The following is a 12621-nucleotide window of genomic DNA, read 5'->3' as shown; positions in this document are numbered from 1 at the left end:
CATAAATTTGGCGCTACTATGATGATATTGAGTGGTAGTATCTGTTTCTTTTTATTCCTGGTTAGTTTGGCTATAGTGTTAAACAGGAATCTGGGACTATTTTTGTTTTTGTCTATTAGCGAGGGGAGATATTTCAATCGAGCTGAACTAAGAGCTTTCTTATAGTTAAGTAGCCTCTCCTTCCACGCTATTCAGAATACAATTATTTTACTTCGACCCCATTTACGTTCTAATTTCCGGGCTGTCTTCTTAAGTGAGCGCGTATGATCATTATACCAAACAAAATCTGTAAAATCAATAAGAAACTCGGAGTAAGGTCCAGGGGGTCTATAAATGATAATCAATGGAATTAATTTATTGTGATACTACATGGGTTATGTTGGTATGGAAAATCTCAAAAGAGTTAAATCCATGTCCGGGTTTATGAGTAAAACGAAGGTTATCATTGTGAATTACTGCGACGCCACCTCCTCTTCCAGTTAAGCGAGGTTGGTGTACATAGCCGTATCCAGGAGGACTAGACTCATTTAATGCTACAAATGTTTTAACCAGGTTTCAGTCAGGCACAGTATATGAAACCCCTGATCTGTAATAATTTCATTAACAATGAGCGTTTTAGGTGTGCGATCTAACATTTAATAATCCTATTCTTATATCGGAAGTGCTGTTGGTATGTTCAGTAGGAATGATGGTATTGGGTAATAAGGTGCTGACATAAGTTGCTGTTATCCGACATTGTTTTAGCCAGTTCAAGCATTTCTATAAAATTATCTTTAGTTATTCCATGTCCCAATAGCCAGTTTCCTTGTCTGGGGATCATATCGCCAAAGCTCCCGGCTCAGTCTGTCACCCGATCCACATTGCACCGGACCCTTCATATTCCTGCTGCGGGCGGTGGATACATGGATGAGCCCATGTATCCGGTTTGGGCTGGGCCCGGCCGGGCCCCATGGGTAAAAGCCCGGCCACCATGTGCTTGGTCATGGGCCCCAACCTCAGGCCTGGCTCCAGGGTGGGACACCAAGTGCCCTAAACAATGTAGCTCCTAGGATCATTAGGGCTCTCAAATTCCTCCACCATGAGAAGGTAACTGTTCAAGAAGGAGGTTTTGCAGACATATTTGGTCTAAAACTACACCAGAGGACACATACTGGAGAGCAGCCGTACCAGTGCATACAATGTGGGAAGAGTTTTGCAGATGCATCACACCTTAGGAGACACAAGAGAACACATACTGCAAAAATTTACACTTTTTGCTCTAAAGGGTTTAGACCATCATGTCAACTCAAACATCATACATCAGCCATGACAGGTGCCCGGGAAGCAGTGTGTGGGGACAGTGCTTTGCTCAGTGGCACCATGGCGAATGAGGATTCGAACCAGCAACCTTCACTTGGCTTTTAAATCTGTCTGAGATGTTTGTTTTAGGGTGGTAGTAGCCTAGTGGTTAACACACTCGCCTATAAACCAGAAGACCCAGGTTCAATTCCCACTTACTACCATCGTGTCCCTGAGCAAGACACTTAACCCTAAGTTGCTCCAGGGAGACTGTCCCTGTAAATACTGATTGTAAGTCACTCTGGATAAGGGCGTCTGATAAATGCTGTAAATGTAAATGTTTTACTTTTTTTTTTTTTTTTTATTGTTATTATTTTATTGTTTTATTATCTGTCTCTCTCTTCTCTCTTTGTTTGTGCACAGCACTTTGGTGAACTGCGTGGATCTAAAGTGCTTTAAAAATAAATTAGAACTTGAGTTGTGAAGAGTTAGGGTGATTAGATCTCATAATTTCCATGAACATATCTGGTCGGGGTTTTAGACTTGTCAGGGTGATTAAACATTCATCACATCATCGCAATCTACGCAAAAGTTAGTTAGGCACACCAGCACAAAAGTTAGATGCAACAAATTTGACAGCATCCAATTTAACAGTATTATTATTTTTTTTTTCTATAATTTTACTCGTGCGGTAAATGAATGCTCAAGTTATACGTTTCACCAATGCAAGCTCCTCCTGATTATGAACGTGAAGTCTAAGGTGTGGAAAATGCTGGTACAAACATGTTTGCCGATATTTGCTGCCACAATAAACTTGTATTATTGCACCATGCAGAATGCATAATGCTTCACAGTTTGCTGCTACAGCCTCAGATATTCCTGAAGAGACTGTGCTGACCAGCTGGCAGAGATATTTCACTAAGAAAGGAGAAGTAGGACCAAAGTGTCCGCCCCATTGAAGTCCTATTTTGCGCAACTGCTCTCTCTAAGGACAAACATGATTCAAAGCTAAATTAAATCATGCACTTCCCAGTGGCATAGGATTACTTAACTCATCAACTGGTGTGTTCAAATTTAACTTTTGTATATATCTTTTTTTGTAATTAGTGTTTATTCCTGTGTGTTTTTATGGGTTTTATAGACCGTTCTCTGATTATATGGTTTCGGTTTAAGAATGATTCAGGCTCAAACATGAATTGTTTTAAATTGTTTTTACAGATCAGGAAAGCAAATTCCCCAATGAAGAAAAGTTGCACCATTTCAAGTATGCCAACAGTTTAAGACAAGTGAAGATCCTTGAAAGAGGACAGAAAAAATATTCTAAAGAGAAGCCTTACCAGTGTGAAGAGTGTGGGAAGAGTTTTACACAAGCATCAGACCTTAAATCACACAAGATGACACATACTAGAGAGAAACCCTACCAGTGTGTACAATGTGGGAAGAGTTTTTCATGTGCATCATACCTTAAACGCCACAAGAGGATACATACTGGAGAGAAGCCCTTCCAGTGTGTACAATGTGGGAAGAGTTTTACACAAGCAGGAAACCTTAAAATACACAAGAGGACACATACTGGAGAGAAGCCCTACCAGTGTCTACAATGTGGGAAGAGTTTTACACAAGCAGAAAGCCTTAAAATACACAAGAGGACACATATTGCAAATATCTACCAGTGTACTCTTTGCTCTAAATGCTTTAGAACATTAGATCAACTCAAACATCATCAGTATTTACATACTGAAGAAAATGCCAACAAGGGTACAAAGAAGAAATTGAAGAAAGCAGATATCATCACACCTGTGAATTTGGTTGAAACAGTGGAAGTAACAGTGAATGATGAGAAGCAGGACTTGAATGATGTGATCCGTTCAGGTGAGTGAAAAAAAAATTAAGCATTTCAGATATTGGGTAAATATTTCCATTCCACAAACAAGCCTGCTCACAGCCTCAAATATTCCAGCAGAGACTGCTGACCAGCTGGCAGAGGTGTTTCACTAAGAAAGTAGGAGTAGGACCAGAATTGTTAAGAAGTGTCCTTCCCACCCAGAGTGGCATTAGAGTAAAATACCTATCAACTGTGAAACATGGTGCATTCAAGTTCAAATGTTTATTTTGTGTTTTTATGGGCTCTATAGTCTGTTTTCTGTGTTATATGGTTTTGGTCTAAGAATGATTCAGGTCTTTGGTGGCATAAATGTATTTGTTTTTACAGATCAGGAAAGCAAATTCGCTGATCAAAGGTGTAAAGAGGAAACTGAAGAAAAGTTGCACCAGTTCAAGTATGACAACAGTATAAAACAAGTGAAGATCCTTGAAAAAGGACAGAGAAACTATTCTAAAGAGACACATTACCAGTGTGAAGAGTGTGGGAAGAGTTTTACACGAGCATCACACCTTTTAACACATCAGAGGACACATACTAGAGAGAAACCCTACCAGTGTGTACAATGTGGGAAAAGTTTTACACGAGCAGGAAGCCTTAAAATACACAAGAGGACACATACTGGAGAGAAGCCCTACCAGTGTGTACAATGTGGGAAAAGTTTTACACGAGCAGAAACCCTTAAAACACACAAGAGGACACATACTGGAGAGAAGCCCTACCAGTGTCTACAATGTGGGAAGACTTTTATACGAGAAGAAAACCTTAAAACACACAAGAGGACACATACTGGAGAGAAGCCCTACCAGTGTCTACAATGTGGGAAGAGTTTTGCACATAAGTCATACCTTAGACGCCACAAGAGGACACATACTGGAGAGAAGCTGTACCAGTGTGTACAATGTGGGAAGTTTTTTACACGATCATCATACCTTAAATCTCACAAGAGGACACATACTGGAGAGAAGCCCTACCAGTGCGTACATTGTGGGAAGAGTTTTGCAGAATCATCAAATCTTTTAAGACACAAGAGAACACAACATGCAAATATCTATCAGTGCACTCTTTCCTCTAAAGGCTTTAGAACATTAGATCAACTCACAAATAATCAATGTTTACATACTGAAGAAAAGGCCAACAAGCCTACGGAGAGGATATTGAAGAAATCAGATATCATGACACATGTGAATTTGGTTGAAACAATGGAAGAAACAGTGAATGATGAGAAGCAGGACTTGGATGTTATTCATTCAGGTGAGTTCAATAGAATTTAAGCATTTCAGGTAGTGTGTGAATTTCTATAAATATCTATTTCCTTTCTTTAAAGACCATAATAGTCTTTGAAGTCCTCCCCAGACTATAATAGTGTGATAATAGTGTGATACAACAGTTATACATATTTTTCAGAAAAGGTTTTCTATGTACAAGACCCCGAGGTACTTAAACTCCTCCACCTGAGGCAGGACCTCTTTCCCGACCCGGAGTTGGCAAGCCACTTTTTTACCGGTCGAGAACCATGGTCTCAGATTTGGATATGCTGATTCTCATCCCAGTCACTTCACACTGCGAACCTACCCAGCAAGAGCTGAAGGTCAGAGCCTGATAAAGCTAGGAAGACCACATCATCTGCAAAAAGCAGAGACAATATTCTCCTGCCATCAACTCGACACCCTCCACACCACGGTTGCACCTAGAAATTCTGTCCATATAGGTTATGAACAGAACTGGTGACAAAGGGCAGCCCTGGCGGAGTCCAACCCTCACCGGGAACAGGTCCGACTTACTGCCGGCTATGCGGACCTTTTGGTCACACTCTGCTGGTACAAATTCAAATTTTATTTGTCGCATACATAGTCATACACGGTATGATATGCAGTGAAATGCTTTTTGCGACTGCTACAGACCACAGTATTGCAAATGTTGCAAGAATACAATGAACCAATTTGCAAATATTGCAAACATAACCAAATATTACACTTTTACGTCTTTAGCATAAAATATGTGTAACTGGTAGGGTGAAAGTGTGCAAATGAGTTAAAGACAATGTTTAAAGAAAAGAGAAAAAGAGCCATACAAAAGAGCAGTAAAGTAAAAAGCGCAGAGTGATTTTGAGCAAAGTGATTTTGTTCAAAAGAGTCCGGAGTGATTGGAGGTGAAAGTGAAAGTGCTGGAGTTCTATGTACTGTTGTTGTTGAGAGCTCGGACAGCCTGCGGGAAGAAGCTCCTCCTCATTCTCTCTGTGTTGGACTTCAGGGAGCGAAAGCGCTTCCCTGATCGCAACAGAGAGAAGAGACCATTGTTGGTGTGGGTGAGGTCCTTCGCTATCTTCTTGGCCCTGGTACAGCACCGTTTGCTGTAGATAGATTGAAGGTCAGGGAGCTTGGTACGGATGATTCGTTCGGCTGATCGAACCACCCTCTGTAGGGCTCGCCTGTCCTTCATGGTGCTGTTCCCGAACCAGGTTGAGATATTTCCCATCAGGATGCTCTCTATGGTGCAGGGGTAGAAGTTCCTGAGCACCTTGGAGGGCAGTCTGAAGTCTCTCAGGCGTCTGAGGTGGTAAAGACGCTGCCGGGCCTTTTTCACCACGGTGTTGATGTGACAGGACCATGACAGGTCCTGCGTGATGTTAACACTGTACAGGGACTGAATGGCCCTTAACAAAAGGCCATCCACCCTATACTCCTGGAGCGGACCCCATAGGGTTCCCCTGGGGACACGGTCATAAGCCTTCTCCAAATCCACAAAACAAATGAAGATTGGTTGGACCAACTCCCATGCCCCCTCCATCACCCTAGCAAGGGTAAAGAGCTGGTCAACAGTTTCACGGGCAGGACGAAAACCACATTGCTCCTTCTCAATCAGAGACTCGGCTATCGACCGGACCCTCCTCTCCAGTACCTTGGAGTAGACCTTTCCAGGGAGGCTGAGGAGTGTGATCCCCCTATAGGGGATCTTATATAACACACTCTCTGGTTCCCCTTCTTAAAAATGGGGACAACCACTCCATCGGAACCGCCCCCTATGTCCATGCAATGTTGCAGAGGCGTGTTAACCATAACAGCCCTACAACATTTATAGTTATGAGATACCCAGGACGGATCTCATCCATCCCCGGTGTTCCGCTGCTGTGTAGCTGTTTGACTACCTCAGCAACTACTGCCCCTGAGATTGGACAGGCATCCCAGCTCTGGTTACTCATCGGAATGCGTGTTGGTGGGATTGAGGAGCTCCTCAAAGTATTCCTTCCACTGCCCGACTGTAGCCCCAGTCGACATCAGCAGCTCCCTGTCCCCACTGTAGACTGTGTGAGCGAGTTGCTGCCTTCCTCTCCTGAGGTGCTGGATGGTTTGCCAGAACCTCTTTGGAGGCGATCGGTAGTCTTTCTCCATGGCCTCACAGAACTCCTCCCACGCCCGAGATTTTGCCTCGGCGACTGCCACTGCTGCATCCCGCTTGGCTGTCCAGTACCTGTCTGCTGCTTCTTGAGACTAGCCTTCCCCCTCAGGCCTCCTTCAGCCTGACTGCTGCCCTAACCTCTGTTTTCCACTAGCATGTATGGGGGTTACCGCCACGACTGGCACCGGCCACCTTGCGACTTCAGCTAGCAACAGCTTCCTCAACAATTGCAGAGCGGAACAATGTCCCCCACTGCTCTTGGGATGCGGTCAAAGCTCTGCAGTAGGTGGAAATTGAAAACCTTCTTTACAGGTTCTTCTGCCAGGTGTTCTCAGCACACCTTCTTTATACGTTTGAGTCTGCCACTTCTGTGGCATGTTCGCCTGCCATCTGATCCAACTCACCACCAGGTGGTTATCAGTTGACAGCTCCGCTCATCTCTTCAAAACATATGGCCACAGCTCAGATGATACGACAAAAAAAGTCAATCATCGACTTACGACCTAGGCTTCCCTGGTACCAAGTGTACTGATGAGCATCCTTATGTTTGAACATGGTGGTTTGTTATGGCCAAACTGTGGCTTGCACAGAAGTCCAATAACAAAACACCACTCAAGTTCCGATCTGGCGGGCCATTTCTCCCAATGACGCCCCTCCAGGTAATGCTGTCATTGCCCACGTGTGTGTTGAAGTCCCCCAGCAGGACAATGGAGTCCCCTGTCGGAGCACTATCTAGCACTCGTCCCAGGGACTCCAAAAAGTGTGGGTATTCTGAGTTTTTATTCAGCGCATAAGTGCAAACAACATTCAGGACTCTTTCCCCGACCCGAAGGCGCAGGGAAGCTACCCTCTCGTCCCCCGGGGTAAACCCCAACAAACAGGCTGAGAGTCTTGGAGTTAACAAAAAGCCAACCCCAGCCCTCCGCCTCTCACCCGGAGCAACTCCAGCAAAGGAGATTGTCCAACCTCTCTCAAGGACTTGGGTTCCAGATCCAAAGAAATGTGTCGAGGTGCGTCCGACTATATCTAGCCAGTACCGCTCAACCTCTTCCAAAAGCTCCAACTTCTTCCCCACCAGAGAGGTGACGTTCCATGTTCAAATAGCCAGTTTTGTTTTCTGGGGATCGGACCGCCAAAGCTCCCACCTCGGTTTGCCACCCGATCCCCATTGCACCAGACCCTTCATCTTCCTCCTGCGGGTGGTGGGTCCACAGTTCACTGAGCTCATTTATCCAGTTCGGGCTGGGCCCAGCCAGGCCCCATGAGCGAAAGCTCAGCCACCAGGCGCTTGCTCACGGGCCCCAACCCCAGGTCTGTCTCCAGGGTCATGAGCTTTGGGTAATGACTGAAAGAACAAGATCACAGATATAAGATACGCTGCTCCTCCACATCGAAAGGAGCCAGTTGATGTGGGAAGACTAGTATGGCCCCACACAAATCCGTGAAGCGCTCCATATTTTTGAAGGGCAGGGGTGGCCTAGCAGTTAAGAAAGTGGTGGAGTCGGTTGTGAATGGTTTCTTTGGAATCCCTAGTACCCTCATATCCCGTAAACGGGCCTGCAGCTGTTTCTATTACCCCAATACAATTGCGTCCTTATCCCAAAAATTTCTGAAGTGAAACAAACACTGTATGACATTCACTAAGTGTCTCACAATAACCTTATTATATCACAATAACTTATTGTGAGTAGTATATATTCAACTGACCCCCTAAACCCTAAATGTTACGAGTTTGTATGAAAATGAGCAGCAGTGAATCTTTTTTTTCTATTCACGTTATTGCTACCAGTGCATTATATTGTGTAAAATATTATTATTACTAGTAAATTTCTGCAACTAGGTATTCACAGTTTGAAATCATTTTGCAAATTGCTGTTGGTTCCTTAAAGCAAAGCACAATTAAATTAATCACATAATATATCACTATTTCCATTTATTGTCCCAACGAACTAGGGCTGAACGATATGGACAAAATTTCATATCTCGATTTTCATGCCAGATATCTCGATACGATACGATATGACTACAGGTTCGGTGAAAACCAAGCATTTCTCAGAAAAATAAAAACATCATAATACAGAAAAAATTGAAAAGTGTAGTTTTATTTTTAAGAACTCTCTGCCAGTCATCAACATTAACATAAATTGTGGGGGACTGGATGTAGGCGCTCAGCTCAGCCTCTATGGCAGCAGTGGGATCGATTGGTACTGGGTGGTAGTAGCCTAGTGGGTAACACACTTGCCTATGAACCAGAAGACCTGGGTTCGAATCCCACTTACTACCATTGTGTCCCTGAGCAAGACACTTAACCCTAAATTGCTCCAGGGAGACTGTCCCTGTAACTACTGATTGTAAGTCGCTCTGGATAAGGGCGTCTGATAAATGCTGTAAATGTAAATGTACTGTTGCACTTGCGGTGTGTCACGTCCATGCGGGCATGACGAGGCAGGTGAACGGAGAGCAGGACGAAGAGTGACGAGAAATGAAGGACGCTTTCACCTGACATCACAAAACTGGGGTTTAATGGTGGAACACAAGACAGGGGAGACATCCGAGACATTGACATTAGTGAACACGGAACATAATGTTAAAGACCTGACAGCGAACAGAAACGAACCTGGCAGCTTTATACAATTAACACAGGTGAAAACGATTAGGGAACATTTCACATGACAACAATGAAACTCCGGTCCGGGATCCGGTGTAACCCCTTTTCACCCGACTTTCACCCGACTTTTAACCGACTTCTAAGCCTTTTTGTGGGTGGGGTTGAAACTTCCTCCACTCTGGTCCCTCTGCACTCAACAGAATGCTAGAAAATAGTAAAAACAAAAGAACAAACAAGAAAAAAAGAATTTAATTATTTTTATATATGAATGATCATTACTGTATGATGAACACAATTCAGCTACATTTACACTTAAATATTTACTAAAATGTAGGATAATGCATTTAAATGGAAGGAACTCTTCTCATTTACTCCATTCTAACCATTATTTTTACCTTGTGTTCCATCATCTTCATCTCTGACACCAGTCTGGCTTTGATGATGGGGACGTCATTGACACTGATGTATTGTGTCTTGTATCTTGGATCTAAGAAGGATGCCTCATCCAAGAGCTCTTGTGTAACTCATACTTGCTGTTCAAGTACTCCAAAATTTTCTTTTTTAAGGACATGGTCATGTCTGTATCACCCTCCTCTGGTGCCAAGATGGTTGTGTTAAACGGGCTGAGTACTGGTTTGATGTGTGAAACGCTAATGTAATCCTCCCCTGACAGAGAATCCTGTTATAACTTATGTATGGTTCAGTTGTCTGGCTCGTCCACAGATTTCACAGAGTTCAGATTCAACACTCATTTTACACTCATTATAAAGTTTCGGAATGGCCACTTGATTAAAATGTGTTCGGGATGGTATTTTATAACACTTGTCTAGCGTCCACACCATTTTTTTAAAGCCTTCTTTTGAGACTGTGTACACAGGTACCATGTCTTTTGCAATGTGTTATGTTATAGCGTCTTTGTGTCTGGTGGACGTCGTCTCGTATGGCGTAACGCTACTGAACGCGTCAGCAATCAAACTTTGCTTTGGCTTATTTTGGGATGAGTGAGAAGTCCCCGGTGTTTCTCTCATTGTCATGCTCTCTTCATGCAGCACGCGATGGTGTTTCAGGTGGTGAAACATGTTTGTTTTGCTACCTTGCTTAGTCGCAATTTTTGTTAAGCACTACCTGCACAATGCGTCACTCTGGTTTACATCGTCTTTTCTGAATCCAAAATACCTCCAAATAATGGAAGATGATTTATGTATTGGCACCAAGTCAGATTCTGCACTACCATCGGCCGCATTATCTCCCGCTCTCATTTTCTTTCTTTTTAATTTCTCCGCTGTCTCTGTAGTGTGTGCGCGCTGTCTTTAGCGGTGCATTCAAGGCCACTCGTAAAACTGATGTCCGTTGTGTGACTGCCAGAGTTGTATGAAGGGCGGGGCGAGCGCGGAGAGGGGAAATCTATATCATCTATATCGTTGCTTTTTTCGATAGCAATATCTTGAAAGTTCATATCGAGATATAGATACGATAATGAAATATCATTCAGCCCTACACCGAACACTTTTGATGCAGATACCTTTTCAACACTTTGTCCAACCCACTTTTCAAAACCCCCAATCACATTTTAAAAAGAAATCATTGTCATTTTCTCTGTTTCTTTGTCATAGATGTTGAACCAAAAATACCATCCGATACCATCACATCTCTGAACTGTGGTAAAACACTTGAACCAACAGGAATTTATGTGAAGAAAGAGTCGGATGATGAAGTCTATTCAGGTGAGTGGAGTTCTGTTCATATAAAGAACTTTATTGACTGTGTTCGTGTGGATAAGCACATCAGATATTTTACTATCAGTAAACCATGAATAACTAGGGAGACCCACAGAAGGTCCACACTAACTACTGATGGATGAATGGCGACAGCCTTAGATATTCCAGCAGAGTCTGTGCTGACCTGCTCGCAGAGGTGTTTCACTAAGAAAGGAGAAGTAGGACCAGAATTGTGTCCTTCCCACCCAGAGAATTCTACCCTCTGAAAGGTCTAGAAATAATTAAAAATTCCCCTGAAATCATGCACTTCCATTGGCATAAAGTGGCATAAAACAAAGTTAATAATTTTGAATGCACTTTCATAATAATTTTTTATTATTTTTTTTTTTATTCCTGTGTTTTATGGGTTTACCGTCTGTTCTTGTTCTTTTGTTATGGGTTACACAATTTTGTATTACAATGAAATCCACACAAACTGAATATAAGCTTGCCAGCTCTTTTTGAATGCAATTCTGATTGGAGAACGAACAAATGTGGTATTAACAAGTACACCCATAATGTCATGTATTATAAAGATAATCTAATAAATATATGGTACCGTCCCCACACTCTGCTCCCCAGGCACCTTTCATAGCTTCTCGCTGCTCACTATAGTGATTGGTTTAATGCAGAGAACACAGTTTGTTGTGTCACCATGTGCTATGCCTGCTGTGTACTACAATGATATAACAAGGACTTTTACTTTCAATATCCACTTTATTCCTCACTAATTGTGTCAAAAAAATTGTGCCCTGCTTAAAATGTCATGTCATTTCATTAATCGGTTTCAAAAATGTAATTTTGTGGTCTGTGGTTGTTTGTTTTCACAGATCAGGAAATGAAATTCGCTGAACAAAGATGTAAAGAGGAAACAGAAGAAAAGTTGCACCCGTTCAACATGTATGACAACAGTGTAAGACAAGTGAAGATCATTGAAACACGACAGAGAAACTATTCAAAAGAGAAGCCTTACCAGTGTGAAGAGTGTGGCAGGAGTTTTACACAAGCATTAGACTTTAAAACTCACAAGAGGACACATACTGCAAATCTTTTCTACCGCACGCTTTACTCGAAATACTTAACAACATTGGATCAAGTGAAATATCATCAACCTGAACATACTGATGAAAAGCTCTACAAGTGTATAGCAGTTGTTGAACTGGAGAAAACAGATATAGTCACACCTATACATTGTGGTAAAACACTGGAACCAACAAAAATTAATGTGAAGAAAGTTGGATGATTAAGTCTGTTCAAGTAATGATCTGGATATCAGTAGGAATTGTAGACGTGACCATGTTCTGTGTTATAACAGCATATTTATCAGAATAGCTAACAATTGTATAAATCTACAGATATGGTGAATATAAAAAGTGTACACATTAAACCAATACTTTGTCGAAAAACCTTTTAATTTATTTACAGTCTCTTTGGGTGGAGGTCTTTCAGCATTTGTAAAAGTGTGAAAGCACTTTATGTAACGCTTTATGTTAAACTGAACCAGTAGGAGGCGCCAATACCTTCTTCAGGTTTCTATCAAAAGGGAGGCGGCGTCTCTTCTCCTACAGAGCTACACCTCGACTTCACGACGTAAAGTTTCTTCCCTCGCACCCACTACATTAAATCCCCATAACACACACATTCCGAACCCCAACAGAACACATTTACCTGTAACATGGTTAACTATTTGCAGTCCC

General features: G+C 42.5%; 2 protein-coding genes and 1 long non-coding RNA gene across 4 annotated transcripts in view; all 3 read left to right on the top strand.

The window, feature by feature from the left end:
* LOC114785464 (zinc finger protein 493-like) overlaps positions 1 to 12621 on the top strand; it is a 478845-nt gene that overhangs the window by 419540 nt on the left and 46684 nt on the right. The gene's annotated exons all lie outside the window — the stretch shown is intronic.
* Positions 1 to 12621, top strand: part of LOC114785776 (zinc finger protein 239-like) — a 28974-nt gene that overhangs the window by 3779 nt on the left and 12574 nt on the right. The gene's annotated exons all lie outside the window — the stretch shown is intronic.
* Positions 678 to 11874, top strand: LOC114785930 (uncharacterized). The gene is made up of 3 exons (XR_003749132.1): positions 678 to 691; positions 10870 to 10891; positions 11755 to 11874. It is a non-coding gene; the product is annotated as an uncharacterized LOC114785930 (long non-coding RNA).

The sequence above is a fragment of the Denticeps clupeoides genome, chromosome 3 (genome assembly GCF_900700375.1).
Source record: "Denticeps clupeoides chromosome 3, fDenClu1.1, whole genome shotgun sequence".
NCBI lineage: Eukaryota > Metazoa > Chordata > Actinopteri > Clupeiformes > Denticipitidae > Denticeps > Denticeps clupeoides.
The sequence above is the reverse complement of the archived record's forward strand: the minus strand, read 5'-3'. Positions and strand labels throughout refer to the sequence as shown.